Source organism: Anser cygnoides, chromosome 5, assembly GCF_040182565.1.
Source record: "Anser cygnoides isolate HZ-2024a breed goose chromosome 5, Taihu_goose_T2T_genome, whole genome shotgun sequence".
NCBI classification, from domain to species: domain Eukaryota; kingdom Metazoa; phylum Chordata; class Aves; order Anseriformes; family Anatidae; genus Anser; species Anser cygnoides.
Window position 1 is genome coordinate 33671707 of NC_089877.1, and position 18659 is coordinate 33690365.

An 18659-nucleotide genomic window follows, 5' to 3' on the forward strand; every position below is an offset into this window, starting at 1 on the left:
CACGCACCGAGTGCTCGCCTCTGCCTCGGCTTAGGGTGGGCTGCCTTACATACCGACGTGTGCACAGCAGCGATGTCAGATACGCTGATGTCTGTTTTTCTTTTGTTTGCTGAATTTGCCTTCTTATAGGTTATTGTAATTCCCCGTAGCACGGCGATGCTTTGGCGCCGTGCCAAAGGCTGTAGTATTTCGGGGCGGCTGACCGCAAGGTTAAAAATTGGGTTAATAGATTTTTAAAAACAGCTTTGATATTAGGTGGTCATCTGCTTTCCCTGCCAGATCAGTCTTTTCAACCTTTAGTTTCTATGCTATTCGTGCAATTTCACTGTTACTTGCAGATCTTTTTACCCAGCACCTCTACCCTATATGTTTCAATAGCATCCAACCTAACTTATCCTCTGCAAAGATTAAATCTTCACAGAGAACTGAATCGGTCTGCTTTAAGTATAAATTAAATTACACTTTCTTTTTCTGACTGCCCACATAAGTTTTTTAAACCCACGCAAGTGTTAAATTCAGTCTGGGGTGGAGATGGATGGGGTGTGGGGAAAGAACTGTTTGTTCTGAAAGATGGCTCACTTTTTACCACTTTCAAAAGAGAATGACAAAATTGAGTCTAAATCCTGTAACATTTGTTTTGATAGCATGGCTGGATTCAGAAAGCTTGAAAGACCATGCTGGATGGCTGTCCCAACCACCTTCGTGTATCAGGAATAACGTTTCAGGTATGATTACTGTACCTCCTCCTAGCACCTCCTCCCTAAGAAAAACAATCAAACAAAAATGAAAGGAAGAGGAGAAGAAAAGGAAAACAGAGCATAGCTGAAGGGAACTGCAATTTTGGCTAAAAGCACTCCTACAAGAAAATCAGTCCCCAAACCAGCATGTCTCTCCCACAAACTTTATCACCCCAAATCCTTTCTAGGCTGTGTGGTTTTAAAAACCTGCAAGCTGGGACATCAAAGAGAGGCCAGGCATAAGAGGCAAGTACAGAGGCACTGTAAAGAATTAATGCAAAAAGACCTGTGGGATTAGGGGCTGCAGATTTAGGTCTGCACACAGTCACAGAAGAGACTGAGCAGAGATGACATGCAGAAATATTTGCCTGAATATCAGAGTTCCCTGGTCAAGGGTTTTGTCAGCTCTGCCCTACAACACAGGAAGGCAAAGGCAGAACAAGCAGATCTATACCGAAAAAACGCCTGCATTACTGTCCCAACACCAGACACCTTCCTCCCAGTCATGGCTGTCACAAAGGCTGGTTGGGTTTTGTCGGGGCGATGTGTTTTGTTTTTGGAAGGATACACTTTGTCCTTGAGGGTGTTTTGTGGACAACCCACGTTTGGGGCGATGCCATAGATTCCATCAATGCAGGAGCCTGCTGCGCCTTTTCTTTCTCGATCGAGCCCCCAGCCTGTGTGACCAGCATGGTGTCTCTTGATCCTTCCAAATGAAATTAGGAAAATGGGCCGGCTGACTTGCATCTGCCCTACACTGCACGAAACGGCATCGTGGAGAGGGCGCATTTGCTAGGAAAAGTAATAAATGTAATTTCCTCCACAAATTAGCTGTGCCACACTGGCTCCAAAAGGGGTCGGAGGGAGAACAAGAAAAGAGCCACTGTCTGTAAAAAATGCCAGCTTTTGAGTTATCAAAGGAAGCGGGATAGCAGGTCACACTTCAAAACCTAATGACAGCGGTTCAGGGGATTTGCTCAGCTGCATATCCTTTGCTCAATTTTTACAGGGCACCGGGCACCTTGCAGCGAGCAAGGAGCCCTCTGCCCCTCCTAGGGGGAAAGGGCTGGAGAGGAGGGCAAAGCAGGGCTCCGGGTGGCAGCCCCAGCCCTGCCAGCGCCTGAAGTGACCTTGTGTGGCTGCAGAAAGAATTTCAGGTCGGCAGAATGTAATTACTCCGGTTGGAAAGTCGCCAAGATTCTGGTATTAACAGCCCCGCCGCCTACTAAAATGCCACAGGGCCAGAACTATAGATTTCTCCATCATTGGAAAAAAACAGTGCTGGAGAGGTAGAGGGGCTTATAAGCTCTGTGTGCAGTTTGAATTGTTATAGTGGAGGTTGCAAAAGCAGTTAAAATTTCCAAATCTCTCTTTTAATTTAAAAAACATGGCTAAATTAAAGGGAAACAGTCAATATTCCCCCACCCCCCTGCACTCTTTTAGAAAAGGAGAGAATAAATACCCAAAGATCTGTGGCAATGCATCCTGGCCCAATAGCACACATTATTTATGCTCGCACCAGGATGTTCTTTGTCCTCTCTTTCCCCCACCCTCACTGCTTTTTGCAAATCGATCTCCTTCAGGGCAAAGTCTACAGCAGGCAGAACAGCACTCAGCTCTAGCACTGCCCCAGCTGAAGCTAAATGCCCCTGTAGCACAAGGGGCAATAAGGCACTTGTACGGAGATCCACTGCAAGCAGAAATGTTTTGTATGATCAGGTGTAGAGATTTCCTCTATGGGTCTTCAAAACACACAGGAGCCCGGCCAGGGGCCAGACCTAGTGCTAGAGGAGAGGAATGGGCATGCTAGCACAGCAGCTGTATTGGATTATATTTATAATTCTCAGAAATGCACAGAAACGCTTTCCAGCATGTGATCACTTGTGTTTCAGGATTAGTCTTGAGAAGGCAGAAGTTAATTCTTCCCTTTCCTGGCACTCTCCCCTTGACCCACAGGGGATCAGTCAGATTGTAACCTGCAGAGGAAAATTTGCACGCTGTTTTTTTCAGATACTGTGTTTGGCAAGAACACACCAGGAAAACAAAAAATAAACAGCACTGCTCTAGTCCAGGAATGGCATCAGCTTTTCTTCTTGCGGAAGGCAAGGGACAGCAGTTACAAAGAAATGGGCATGAGTTTGAGGACAGCAGACCTCAAGGGAAGCCAAAGGGACTTTTAGAGAGGCCCCTGCCATCACGGTATGTTCCCTGTGCTGTCACACCCTATGGCAGCACCGTGGCTGTGCAGCAGCCTCCACATTCGGATTATTGCCGTGTCTCCTCACAGGATAGCTGTACAGAAGAGCCTGACAAAGCAAGATGGAGACGTTGTTGCTACCATCGCTCACAGCTTTCTTGCCGCCTTTGCTATTTGGTTTTTTTATAGCCCAGACACTGAAAACAGATGATCACAAAACACTGGTCTGTCACTTTCAAAATTAGCTTCTGTCCTTCTCTGCTGTGAAAGAAAATATAACAAATGCTGGAGGCCCAAAACATAACTAAGAGCTCTGCATTTTTTAAGTGTCAAGATTTCTTTGTCTCTTGGTATTAGATGCCTGCTCTCTGAATGGCAAGATTGCTTTTTAAGCCTGCTTCCTCAGGAGCTTGCATTTCACACCTGAGCTGCACCACCTCGACACGCATGCAGGTCTTCTTTACACCACCTTCTTTAAAGTAGGCCTCAGCCCCTGGAAATGAAGACATGGAGCAGGAGCAGCAAGAAATCACTGAGGCCTTACCATTTACTCACAGCAAGGTGGAAGGACTGAAATATGGTAGTCTCAGTGAAACATCAGGAAAGAGTATTTTCTTTTCTAGAATGAGAGCAGTTTAATTTTCTGGCCTCCTCACTGATGATTGGGGGTCTCAGATAGCTGGATGATCTGGATTAGCATAACTTTAATCTGCTGGAGGGCTCGTTCCATCACAAGCCCTGGCAGCAATCCAGGCAGAGGACGGAAAACCTCCAACACTGTCTCAGAGCCTTCATCTTCCCTTTCCCATCATATGCACAGCAATGGAGCTTTTCTGAATCAGAAATAAGCAAGTCTTACATTCCCATTTCCTCTGAGAGCCTGAAATAGCCACACAGCCATCTGCCACAGGTTTCATTCTTCCCATTTTGTCATGGCGTTATGTGACTCACAGGTCACAGAATAGGCAAGTGTCAGAACCAGGAAGACATACTACATTTTCTACAACTTCAAAGAATAAAACATTAAGCAAATAACTTAGGAGCTATTTTATTTGGTTTTCGTCAGTTTTGATAAAAAGGCGTTGACTGCATGCAGAGGCCTTCATTCTGTATAACGCTAAGAAAAGATGGGGAGGGACAAAAAAACTCAATTCTCAGTTAAGAATAGACTCCCAGCCTTTCCTTTGGACAGCCCAGCAACCTTCAGAGCCTCGCTGAAAAAAAAAAAAAATTGCAGCATTTCTCCTGCACAGTGGCAGATTAAACTGTGATAGCTACAAAGCAATCCCCCTCCCCTTGCTGTCCCATCCCTCCTGTACTCCTCAAGTGGGGAGCAGCATACCCACTGCAGGATCAGCTGGTCGAGGCACAGTAGCTCCTCTACCACCCTCACATAATCAAAGTTAACTTCACTGCATGTTTTTGGGTATCTCCCGTAAACTACAAAGAGGTAAGGTGCTCCTCACCACCAGATCCTCCTTCCTACTGAGCAGTTGTTGAAGCAGACTCAAGAGATTAAAAATTGCCCTCTAGAAGTCCAAGCACTGATTTTCTCCTCTCCTCAGATCCTCCCAGCTAACACCCCTGCAGGGCAACAACTTTGGGACAGAACAGCTGGGGGATAGTAATTTGTTCAGCCATCTCAGCTTAATCAGCCGCCTACACACAAGCATCATCCCTATTCTGCAGCTCATTGCACTTATCTAGAGCTTCTGAGCACTGAGAGGCTTGAGATGGGTCCTGCTTCACCACTGCCTATACATGGCTCAGGATACAGAGTGGAACACCTTGCAGGGGACCCAAAAACCGGTGGCTGTTACTAAAGAGCAAGATTAGCCTCTACAAATATCCATCCCTCTCTCAGAAATACCCACCACATCATGCAGAAAACACACTCTGATTCACTCTGGAACTGGAGTCCCTATGAAAGGGTCTCTTTAAAAACAAATTAAAAGCGTGCCATCTGTAAATAAAGCAACCTGCCCTGCGAAGCCAGGCATCTACTCTAGGAAGAAAGGGCCTCAAGTAGAAGGCCATAAAATATCTCAGTAGGACTGTTGGGGTTTAAATTCCCCCTTTGAAGTACCACACAGGGCTGTTATGTGTGCTAATGAAAGGCTCAGCATTCTCAGCCGAGTTAAGCGCTACGAGGAATCAGAGATGCCGTGTGCCAGCCGCTATTTTCTGTGCAGTCGCTGGCGATGCTTTCGCTGCAGTTTGACTCTCTGAGGCCTTAAAAGTGGCGTTGCTGAGATATTCCACAGAAGGAGGGAAGGAATAAAAGAGAAGCAGGTGTATTGTACAAAAACAAACAAAAGGGGCTTATTTCTGAGGAGTGCCGAGCACCAATACCTTGCCACAGTGTCAGCAGGAAGCACAAGTGTTCAGCAGCACTCCAGATAAGCATGTGCAAATAAGGGTCAGAGACACAAACGTGTGGAAATAAAAGTCACCTACTCTCTAATTCCTCATACTCCTTTTGGTTATTTTCATTTGCAATAGACGAAGGCCAGATAAAGCGTTTACTGTGTACTGTAACCAACAATGAAACCAACTGCTTTTGAACAAAAATCCCCATCTCTCTCTGCTGTCTAAAAAAGCCTGCTCAGGACATCTCTCACAGTGCATGTACAGCATTACCAGGTGGACCAAAGCCAGGATAACAGCAGAGAGAAAATGACTGTGATAAGCTATTAACAGCAGCTCAGTGGCTTCTAAGCTTAGCCTCCCTTTTCCCAGCAGGCAAGGTTCTGGATGCTGCTCCATTGAACACACTGCCTTAAGCAACGTGGCCTCATTCATTTGAGCATCTGTTTCACCTGCTAAAGAGCAGCATATTTGGTCTTGCACGGGCTTGAAGTGACGTTAAACTGCACAGCAGCCTTGAGAACACTTCCAGGGAAATTTATGGTGAAGGGAGAACAGATGCTTTAAAAAAAAATAAGTAAAGCCTCTCTGCTTTTGTTTGAGCTGTAGAAGTACTTCTATTTGTCCCTTAAACAAACCCTGACTTTCTATTCCTTGAGCTGAAGTGTTGGTGCAGAGGCTCCAGGACATCTTGTGAAGCATCCTAACAAGCGTGGCAGCCTCAGTCAACACATGGTCCCTTGGACGTCAGTGGTGGAAGCATCCTGCTCAGCTTCTCGCTGAGGGAACCAAACTCAGCAGCAGATTCAGAGAAGCAGTCCTGCCCCAGTGCTCCTCCATTCCCCATTGCAGAGGATCATTAACCCTGCAGTAATATTGCACCATGAAGTCTCATTTTTACCCTGGAATCACTTAACACTAGGCAGGTCTCGGTAACAGCAGAGAAAGAATATTAACAGACAGCACTCTTTGGAAAAATAAATAAATAATCTCCACGCACTTGTTTCTGCTTACACTTTGATCAGTTCCAGGAAGTCTGTTCTTCACCCAGCATGCTGCTGTCAGGATACACACAGTCTCACAGCTGACTCCTGTTTGCCATGGTTATTTTTTCCACCAAAAGAGCTCCTGCCTCAGGAATACACGTTATCTTTACATATCCAAACTGTCAGCAGCCTGAGATACAGTGAAGTAAACAGCTCACCATCACCCAAAGATGAAATTTGTTCCCCCTTTTCCCACTTTGTCTCTCCCTAGACTTTCCTCATTATCTCTGTTGCCCAGCAGTACTGTCCATAAGCCAGAAGAAATGAAATCCAGCTCAGAATCCAGAGATTTCTGCCTCAGGCTTCCCCCAACCCCCTCCCAACAAGGCTTCTGGGCAAGACCCAACATAATCAGGGGTCACCTGTTGAACAGAATGGCTAAACGCTCCCATCTCTTTTTAGAAAACATCCAGTTTCTCTAGATATAGGAAATGGCTGAGCCATTCTCTTCCTAGAAAATAAACTCATCATAAGTATCTTAGCACCTAAAAGGTTAGCCTATAACGCTGTAGTGGTATTACACTAGGAGAACAGTCCTAGACCTTCTCTGAAAAATATGAGGAACAGGTTTTTTTGTTTGTTTTTCCAGAATAGCTACTGTGACTAGTTTTCACAAACAGTTTCAGAAGTTACAAAAGATGGTTGTTATATGAACTAGCATTTGGACTGCAATGTGTATAACAAGCCCCAGCAGCAGATGAAGCTTTTCCTTTGGCCACAGCCTCCATAGTTTTCCTCTCATATGGATTCCCTAATACCTGAAACTTTGAGCACATGGCATGGGTGTTACCTATGGAGCCACAAATAAGATCCGTTACTCACCAACTACTTTCAGGGAACTTACAAGAACTGAGCACCTTTACAACAATGTCTGTGTCAAATAAAATTACACTTGGTAAATAGATTTGGAAATTTCAGAGAGAAAACACAGACAGTAAAAATAGAAAAGATACAACAAATGTGCATGAGCTCAAATGCCCAGGCCTTGTTTCCTTAGAAACCAGGCTAAGGACAAGAAAATCTGCAGTGTCTGTAGCAGAGCATCAAGACTGAATTGTAAAGCCTTGTGCATATTTCTCACTGGATAAACTCAAACATAGAAATACTCCCTTTTCCCCCACATTATACAGCTGCAACACACAGGAGTAGATAGTAATTGCCTTGTGAGGCTCACACACTAGAATAAATAGCCACAAGTGCATTGCAGCACACAGTACAGATGAGACTGTGATAAACATCATTGTTCCAGAGAATTTGCTGATGTACTATCAGTGCCCAGGGTAGAAAGAAAGGATGCCTGGGGAGATTATCTGCATTTATGATTCAGTGGAATCAAGTCCAAATTTCAAATAACTCCATCGAGATCTTGAACCATGAAAGGGATTTCATAAATTAAAAGGGTTGGATAAAAAATTGTCCTCTGTAGGATTTGAGTTAAAGAACTTGGAAAGTTCTTTAACTTTCTTGGAAAGTAGATGCTAATGCTGTGCCATTCTCCATTTATTCCCCAGCAGGAATAAACCCCCCAGCATTAGCATCTACTTTCCAAGTTCTTTAACTCAAATCCTACACCAAAATTCACAGTGAACAGCATAAAGATTAGATGATTTTGGGGAGTGAGTGTACATGGCTTGTTTCATATACAGAGGATTACTAATGGAAGCAGTCCAAATGCATGTAATTTTCAGACAAACAGCAGAAATTCATAGTTCAGATTTTGTGTGGCATAGGAAACTAGTGAGTTACAAGACAGATGACTCCAATAATATTGCTCCAGAGTACATCAGAGGAGACTTCTTCCTACAAGAACTCCAGAATAGTTTAGATGTAGACTTGTAAGTGGCAATGATGTGGCTGTATCAATGTGCAAAGCTGTACAGTTGTGTTGAAGAACCTCAAAACATACAGAAGCAGAAAGCAATTTTTTTGACTGGGCACTGGACAGAGCAAACATGAAGTTGGTCTGGATCAGAGATCTTCCCTAGCTTGTGGGGAAATCTATCAAAAAAAACAGAATGAAAAGCATTTCTGACTACATCAGTTGATAAGAGGTCTTGATCACAGGAGGACAGACTGTCCATTTCTAGCACTCTGTGTACAATCTCAGTCTCTTTGGGTAAAACCTCAATCTGTCTGTTGTGGAGAGCACACATATATATCTTTAGAAATATTTGATGTAGTTGGGCAGAAACAAGTTCTTCCATTACTATTTCTTTAACTGAAGAGAAGGTGCTTGGTTGTCCGGCACTGCGATCTTTGAGCCAGTGGAAACAGGAAAAAAAAACATGAAACCTGTTCACAAGCTGATTATTATGCAGATCAGCAATCGTTATCCTTTCTCTCATTACCTCAAATGCTTTCTGCCATCTGTTGGTAACAAACCTGCATCTGGCAGATTACCAGAGGCGCCCTAATCAATGGGTAATTGGGGTAGAGGATTGTGGGGACAATCCTGGCAATGAAAGCACAGAAAAACTTAGAGCACAAGAAGAAAGTTTGCCTGTCACGAGCATGAGGTCTCCCACCCAGCATTTCTCTACCATTCAGACAGAATTCCTTCTTCCTGGAAGAACATGGGGGGATAGACACAGATTTGTCACAGGCAATGGAACAAATCATATCAGCCTCTGTAATGATACCTTAAGCAAAAGGTTAATTTCCAACAAATTATGTCAGTGAGCACTGCCAGGAGAGGCACGGAGCAGAGCAAGCACAAACACGCATGAGTTTGCATTGCCACGCTTACACCTTGGAACCATCTGTTAATGAGAAGTGGAGGATGCTGTGGGCTTCCAAGTAATGCCTCCTAGCCTAGTATCTTAGTGCTTTCTGATAAGAATTGCCCAAAATATGGCCCCTGCAGGTTTTCCTCCCCCAGCTGTGCATTCAGGGTCCTTCCCAGTCTTGATCACAGCAGCTCAGATATAATATTCTTATTATCCCCCAAGAAAGCAAGCTTTTTTAAAATCATACTTACTGGTACTGAGCTCCCAATAGAGACATGTTGACAGATTTAATCTGAATTTCAGAATAAGACAGTCTCAAAGTTACCGGACTCCTGCAAGTTTTGAGGGAAAGAAGAGCTAAGTGGAGCAGAGCAGCCCAGCCAGCACCTCCACCAAGGGAAAGCCCAGGGGAACTTGCTGCTTGCCTTCCCGTCATCAGCTGGCTGGTCAGTCAGCAAAATGCTTTGGGCTAGTCTGTACACATGGAGCTGTCAAGTAACTGACACAGCTGCTGTCCCTCCTCCACCTTAAGCACCTAGAGAGTAAGAGATGAAAGCTTAAGAAGTAAGTGTAAAGGCCTGTGGACGAATCAGACCATCAGTTCATATTTCAACAGTAAAATTAACAGTAAACAGTACTGTACTGTTTGAAAGACCCAATCCATGCTATCTGCCCTTCCACCACTGTGTATAGATACAGAGAACAATTTCAACTGGAAAAACGTTTGGAGTGTTTGGCTATCTCTCATCACATTATAACAGTGCTCAAGATTTTAAGATATCCAGCAGTAATAAACCAGAAAGCCTATGTAATCTGCCAAACTAGATGGAAAGAGGCAGAAGAAGCAGCGATTCCTTTTTTACTGTGCTTTGCACGCCACTGCTGTGATACCCCCTGCTTGCAGTGCCCCCAGCCCCTGGGAGGGCACACACATAACCTCTATTGCCCAGACACCACCCGGGGAGTGCCACATTCATTGCAGCGTGGAAGGAACAACAAATTCTTGTAGTAAGAAAGCAGCCCAAAGAAAAGGAGGAAGTAGAAATCCCTATAAATATCCAAATGCTGCCAGTGCCCACGCACACTGGGCTGGGATCCAAAGTAACTGTTTTGGGGTGATAAGAGTGCTTATTAAGCACCTGAGCATGGGAGAGGAGCACCAACACCCAAGCTATGATGTTAATGAGACTAAAAGAAACAACATCCTCCAGTGACCTAATACCCAGGCTGCTGTGACTAAAAAGTAAGAACATGAATCTTTACTATTCAAAGAGACCAAAATAAGAGAGGTTGCAACTGAAAGTTCATTTTAGAAGCATATTCCCAAGAGATACAGATCTTATCTCCTTCATGCTATTAAAAGGGGTGCCTTTGATATATATATATATATTGGATTTCACATTACGGTAGAACAACATCCCCACTTGTTCAAATCCGATTTTATTTAAATTCAGCATTCCAAGGAAGTTGGTGCAAACTCCGTCTAACGGCTAAAGCCTGCAACACGCCGGTTCAGTTGCATTTACACCCCCACAGAGAGTGGGGATTCAGACACAGTAACTTCTTCTAGGCTACCAACTTGAACTGCTACCAAAAAACAAGGGTTCTGTATAGATCACAACCTGACTTCTAGGACTTTTAGGAAGATTTCTGAGAGGTAACAGAAAAAGGGCTGCAAAAGAGACAGACTTGGCATGCTGCTTTTTGTTTGTTTGTTTGTATCTGTTTGAAGTAGGGATATTGTGTAGTCCAATCTTCAAATGTGGAAGGAGAACTCAGTCCCCCCCGTGCAAGATCAAATAGCTGTTTGTCAACGGAAGGATTACTTTCTCCTACCATCCTGAGCCTCCCATATTCATTAAATGGTATTAATCAGAAAGAAGGGGTAACAGTGAAAAGCCAAATCCTCTTCGGATGTCATTTGTGGCACTGGAAAAATCAGTGAGGAAATACAAAAATCCAAACTCAGCTTCTCAACATAACCATGCTACTGTGGGCAATCTCTTTAGATTTTCATCTCAAACTTTAAGATGACTATTGCTTCACTGCTTAGCTCTGAAAAGCCACGATGGGCAACAGAGAGGTGCCACTAATTCAAAGACACGATGCTTAATTGTCCTGATGACTCCTTAGTAGTTAGGTAGTAACTAGTGCCCTGGCACAGTTTTGGTCTGTCTTGTATTTCATCCTTGTGAAACCTGGAAGCCAGCAGTCCTCTTGTTACCCTCTCATTTCAACTCCCTTCCTTTATTTGTCAAGATGTGTGCCAGGCTGCTGAGCTGCTGTCTGTCCCAGTGACAGAAGAATGAATAGAAAAGGCACAACATAGCAGACACCATGAAGAAAAGGCTCCATCATCACTGCTCATTCAAGGCCTCATAAGAAGGCAGTCAGCTCCAAAAGCATTCTGACTTGTGAAGAATAGGATAAGAAGAGAGTGCTTTGAACTTCTGCTCCTACCTACAGATTTTGTTTGCCTTATGGAGAGCATCCAGCAAGCTTGCTCCAGCTTAGCATTATGCAGATGTGCTGAAGAAAGATTGACAATAATACCTATGTTGTGTGAAGAATTTTTTCCTCGTTTCACCCTAAGCTCAGCCTGAACTTCCCAAGTGGTTGATTTTCTTCAGAGCATAACCCAGGGCGGGACAAGATGCCTGGCGGGCAAATAACCCACACCTTTACTTTTGGCTCAGGCGCCACAGTGTCAGGTGAGCTGCTCCCTGTTAAGTCAAAGCTGCTGAAATGCAATACTGAATTCACTCAGTCCATGAAGTTACCACCTTGCAGGTACCTCCTCCCTAAGAATACCCAGAATCCGTAAGAATACTCAAGATTCTTCTGAAAACTCCCCACTGCTTCTGAAGCACTTTTTAACTGTGCTGCAAAGATGACCAATTTTCAGGCAGCAGACTCTCACTTTAAACTAGCAAACTATTGCCAGAGTCCACCCTTGCCAACTGCTTACTACTGCTAATACACTGGCTTGCTTCACTAAGACTTGCTGTGTATAGAAATTAGGTAGCCCAAGGATCACATGACATTTCCAATCAACAGCCAACAAAATTAAAATAGATGCTCCTTGTAAACAGCAAGCTGACATTAACCAATTTGCACCCACTTAAGCTCACAGAAGACATTTCTGTCTGTTCTCAGAGAAAGCTGAGCTGAAAAATAAAGTTACTTTGCAGTTTATTCTTACTTTCTTGCTAAGAATTTTCAACACAATGAAACTTTGGCTTATTATGGAATGGGTTTGTGTATTTTCCACTTTCATTAGACATTTCCTGTGCATTTTTTTTTCCTCTCTTTGGAAACTGCCACTGCAAGAGTTTGAAGCACATTCACATGATTATCATATGCAACCTTTCAGAGGACCATAGCAGAAGGATGACACGGTCCTAGTTATTCCAGACTCACTAACTGGGCAAGCAGGCAAGCGTTGGAAACAGAACGTAGAACATAAGGAAGTGCTTTTCTCCCCAGAAAAAGGCTGCTCAGCAGAACATATCACTGCTGCACAAATGTAGATGTCACTCAGACAGTCATGCTGTGTAACAGAGGCAAGTATTCAACAAAGAATTGGGACATCAAGGAGAGTAAGCCTTGACCCTCAGTTTCCTCCTCACCCAGTGACATTCTGTTCAGTCCTCCTAAACAGCACAAGCTGCTCGCAGTTAATGGCCCTGTTACCAGGGATGGCAACGTACTGTTCAGCTATACATGGAGGATCATTTTATTTTACCAACAGATCAGCTGTACATACTGAAGTTGTCTTGATGGCCACTACAAGAGAAATTGGACAAGTATTGCTAGACTCGTGTTAGTTAGCCAAAGACCAAAAAATACTGACTACCCATACCTTCACAGGCCTTCACTGGCTCTTACCAGAACAACTTGTTCGCATGGATGAAAAACAGCAACCATCAAGAACAGACAGAGCAGCTGCTAATAGTTGTCACAACCCTGTCTGCATGCAGAGAGAAGTCCTAAAAAAAAAAACAAAACACTAATACAGCAGCCTTCATATTCTTCTTCATCTGTAACAGTCCTAATTCATCCAAAAGCACTGGCCCAATATCCACACATTTCCGTGTGAACAGAAGGAATGGAGCTGAAACACTAGAGAACAAAAAACACTAGATCTGCTCTCAGAGAAAACCACATTGTGCACCTTGTCTTTCATAAAAGAAAAAAAACCTAGAGATACGAAAAACTTTCTTATGAGCCCAGCTCCATAGCAAACATTTATTTATTAGAAAATCTACTCGATATGTACATGCAAAGAGATGAAAAAAGACAGTTGAACAGCTAACTGCAAAACACAGATGTCTGCTTAAGTAGAGTCCAACAGCCTTCAGGTTCCGGCTGTGATCCACAGAACTTGTCCCATGTCAAGTGACCAGCGCTTGGATTTCAATTGCACAAAGTGGAGGATACCTGCTTTCGGATACCAAACCAGTTATTTAATCCTTGTTGTATGAGCTGCCGCCTACAGAGAGAACAATTCAATATGAAACATGAAACGAGAAGGCGGTGGATCATTTTCTCCCAAACATAACTAAGAGAATTGCAGCCTTCAGGTACAATGCTCCGTGCTACAGCAACCCTTAAAGTTGATCCTGAGTTTAGAACAGGGTCTGGATGATGCAGAGCCTGAAGCTGTATCATAAGCAAATAAGGAACTTAGAGGAACCACAAGCAGTGTTCATCCTGCACATTACAGGAACTATTCTCTTTTGTTTCCCTCTCACCCCGCACTGGGGAAAGGAGGGTAGGATACAAGGGACAGGTTGCAGAAAATCAGTAAGTGTATACAGCCACATCGCTACATATTCAAATCTGAAAGTATTGATGCTTCTTTGGTTTGCATTTACACTCCAATACCTAATAAAGTGAGGACCTGGCCCAGAACAAGAACTCCAAGATGCTATCTGAATACAAATAACCTGCAAAAAGACTGGGATAAAAATTGTACATGCATTTGTCATTCTCAAAACAGCACTTTACATATGTAATGAAGTTAGGTGCACTTGTAACCTTAGAGTGCTCCTGTAGCTCCCTTGCTCCTAGGTAACCAGTCTTCTTCAAACAAGCTGCCTCCAACACTTCTAGCCATTACAGGGAAGAAACACCCAGAGCCCCCTTTTCTCTCCATCCCAACCACTTTCAACAGGTAGATCTAAGATTTGTTTAATCTTTTTGCCCTTCCTCCACCTGAAAGCAGTTGCATGGCAAGTTGCTTTCAAGCTCATACCCCACGGAAGCAGCCTGATGCCTTTCCATGAGATCTTGGGATGAGAAGAACCATACACTGAGTTGAGGGGGAAGCATCCAGTCTCCAAAATCACAGTAAGGGCATGAAGCTCAACTCCCAGAGAACTCATGTGGTGTAAAGTCTGCACTGGGCACAGTCAGAGACCTGAATCCAAACAAAACCCACTGCAAATTTAAGGTATTCCTGTAATGTTTCAACTAAATGTGCAAAGTAAATGTCCCAAGCTCTTCAATTTTACCAAAATGTTAATGCTCCTATTTCAAAGGAAATGAGCTTTTTCTTCAGCACCTCAGTATGAAAAGTACAGATCCATCAATACCACAGTTCCAATGGTAACGTTCCTCTGAAGTCAGACAGATATATGAAGTTATTTTAGAGAAAAGACCATTCCCTCTCCTTACCAGGGCACCCCTTCCTGCCTTGTGCACAAGAGGCAGAACAGGAGACGCTGGCCAGCATCTCTGTGCTTTGAGGATGCCCTAAGATTCTCTCACGAACACTAGACATACCGCAGTGAATTGCATAGTACACCATCTATTCTGAATAAAAAGATTTAGTCCATCTGAATAAAAATAAATAAATAAAATCCGCAAACACACAAACTCTGGATATTTCAAACCTCAAATTTCAGCTCACCACCCTTGTTGGAAGGAAGAAGCCCATTTCCAGTCTATCTTTCCACAGAGCAGTACAGGATTGTTGGATTACGTGATACAAGGACCTAATGGAAATACTTCCCATTAACTCCCACTAGAATCTAAGCGTTTGCACTTGTAAACAGAGTCTATACGCTGACAGTGTGCTTAACAGGAACTAGCCTTTTCAGGAACTAAGTGCTAATGTTTGACTAAAGTCTGAGTCAAACGACATCATCTAATGTTAATGGAGTACTGGATGTTCCTACTACTGCCTGCCCCACTGTTGGGATTATGACCCCGCAACTCAGAAGCAAAGACAAATGCACCAGCTTCTCTGGTCATGCAGGTCAGTGTCCAATATTATTATACACACCTGGCTTTAATGACACTTTTAACAAATATGCCAGATGTAAAATCTGGCAACGAATGAGCTGGCTCACATTCACTCCACCGTCTCTGCTACTGGGACAGGGTGAAAAGGAAGCAACAAAAATGGCCAGATCCAAGGCCACCAGGTGTTGTCACTTGGAGCCCAGAGATGGTCTCTCCACAGCTTACTGAATTTGTTAGGTCTGTAGAAGCTTACATTGGAATTCAGTTAAACAAGAGAGGACTTGTTTTTGTTGTTTTTAAAACAGTAAATCCAACTTTCAATACTCAAACCTGAAAAAACAGTGATTTGTGAAATAAAGTTTCCCTTTATTTAGAGACAATTCTCTTTAGCATCTCTACATCCAAAAAACTACCTTACAGGTCTGTCTCCACATCCTCACCACAAGAGGCTAGGAACCTGCTTCAGTTTTTTTTTGTATTTTTTTCTGCTACAGAGCAGTTTCAGCTTCTCCACCGGAAACCTCGGTATTTAAATGGACAGCAATGACACCTAGTGGCTTTTTAAGAATTTGCCTTACTAAATTTCCAGCTCAGTCATTTATTTTTAGTAATGAGACAAAGTGCTCAGCTCCCAGCGTTTCAGTTACATGTTTCCAACTAAATAGGCCAACAGCAAGAGCATCTGAAATCCTCTAGGAACACTTCCATAGTGCACACTCACTGTTGTCTTCCCCAACGTGCAGCACTATTTCTCCAGTCGCTTGCTTTAAGTGGAGGTGAGGTAGCAGGTACAAGTTTACTTTAGGTCTTGCCCACACAACTAAATTTCTTCAGCATAAATCTAGTTATAGCTATGTATCCTGGTTAAATAGGGCTTGGGCTTCCACCCACCTTTTTGGTTTTGTTCTCTACCTGCACTAAACCAAATGGTAGAGGTTATTTCCACAGAGAAGTCCCAAGGCCACATCATTTCTAACAACTGGTACATAGCTCATTCACAACTTAAAATAAATACCAAGGACTTGAAAAAACAAAACATAACTCCACTGAAACTAAAGAGAAGAGAAAAATGCTGTTCTGAAAGTACAGAGGAAGAGATCTTGCAGACTGGGCTTATGGGAGAACATTAAACACTTCACTCCTGTTCACCTGCCCAGAAACTACCCACTCTTACCTTTTTCAGTGAGTGATACTGCAAAATTGTCAAGAAGCACAGGTGATTAGTTATCGAAACTTTTGAAACACAGGACAATGTAAGGTGAGCTCAGAAGACATCTTCTTGTACCTTCCTGCGCTACCAACACCAGTCATTTAATCACTGCTGGAGTCTTTGCAGGTGGTAACATTCTCCACGGCCTCAGCAGCAAATAACCTAAAGATTTTCTGTCAACAATGGTGAGGAACCATGATATTTGTGGTATATGTACCTATTATACAAGCCCAGAGCCCTCTGATCATTAAAAATAAAATAAAAAAAAACTAGTTTCAGTTTTGTTAACTGAGACATATTAATACCCAAGACTGAAATCAGTGGATTTTTGAGGTACTTTCCCCTATCAAAGTATCTCACGCAAAGACTTACGTGTTTTAATTTACTTGCTATGCCCCAGTTTCCAGACACACACTTCTTCCAATATTGCAGACCAGCAAATCTCTCTGGAATGTTCTGTAAGCAAATATTTCTCCTTGTCAGAGCAAAACAGAAACGTTTATCTAATATTGTGACATTCTGTTGCACTAATAGGAAAATAATGGAGAACTACTAATTCTAACATACCAGGAAAGCATGCTATAAACACTAAAAAGTAAAGAGATGGAACAAGCATTAAGAATGCCCCAAGGAAAATAAACAACTTTACGTTACTCACTGCATCAGGATGAGCTGCTACTCATGTTTCTGTTAAAAGGCAGAATGACAGCCACTTGCTTGCTTTTTACCAGGAAAAGGTTTGGGCACAGGGCTGCTGTTTCTTTATAATGGTATATCAACATTAAATATCACACTGCTTACATGAAAAGACGATGATTCAGGAGTGGCCACTTACAACAGATTTAATGCTGAACTTCAAATGACATCACATTTAGTTCCATCACAAATTCTTCTGATAACAGCCATCAGCTTATGAAAAGTAAAAGGCTATCCAGAGCCAAAGAAAACTACTGGATGGGGTTTCTGAACCACTGGTTTATGGAACCAGTGAAACAGCAGTTTCTGATAAGCCAGCAACAAGCACTAAGAGGCAATAATAACGAAACTGCTTATCCCATAGCTCTAGCAGTGAAAAGATTTCAAAACCTCAGAGCTGGCAGGAGGATCTGCTTTTTATTACTCACTTTACACAAATAAAATTCATTCATTACAGGCTGAAGATCCCCCAGAAAAAGAATGGACGTTCTTCTGGAGTTATGAATGGTTATCAAAATTCTTAGGTCTGTTCCTTGAGGAAGGAAATTAATATTCCCTTCTAATGATGTGAAGACCAATTTCTACATCCTATGAACAGAGTAAGTGACTTGCAGATTGAGACAGGTGCTCAAGAACAGACAGGTATGTGAAATAAGAGTTTTTCAGAGGACAATTTTTTTCTCTTGCCTTAATTAAAAGTCATCATCTTCATCCCCTAACAGTAGAACTTGACTAAAATTTTAGTTTCTTTAGTAATAAAACAAGGAACCCAGGCCAAACTGCTAGATTGTTGTTGTTGTTTTTCCCTCACCCACAATGTAGTGATCACTGCCTTCTGGGAGGAATTTTCCAAGTTAGAGCACTAGACCTGCATTGACCTGCAGGCACCCCCAAAAAGCATCAGATACTGTCAAGAAGGCAAAAAACTGCCTGATTACACAGTACTGGCTTCAAATTGGAGAGCAAATTTGTCACCAGTTAGAGGTCTCTGTAGTCCATCCTTGAGGGAATCTATGACTAGATCCCTATTCAAGTGCAGCTTGAAGAGGAACAGAGTATGGCAATACAAAAGGGTAGTGTTCCTACTTGTCTGGAGTATCAGTTGAAACCTTACCAGTGCATGTATCAATTTTGGTTTGGAGTGGAGATGGAAACAAAACCCGCTATACAAAGGCAATTACAGAAGAAATGGGACAGCAGGGTAAACAGGCTAGAAAGCATTGCCAAAAAAAATGAAGAGTCCCTAGAGAAAATCCAAATATATGGACTGGCCCATAAAGCTCGTGGGAAAGAAGAATTATACCCCCTGAATTGCAGGCAAATGACTTACGTGTATTGTGAGACACCTGCTTGAAAACTATACACATTCCTGTATTACATTGTGTAGAAACATGTATTTGTGTGGCATGATGTTTACGAAATATATGTGCA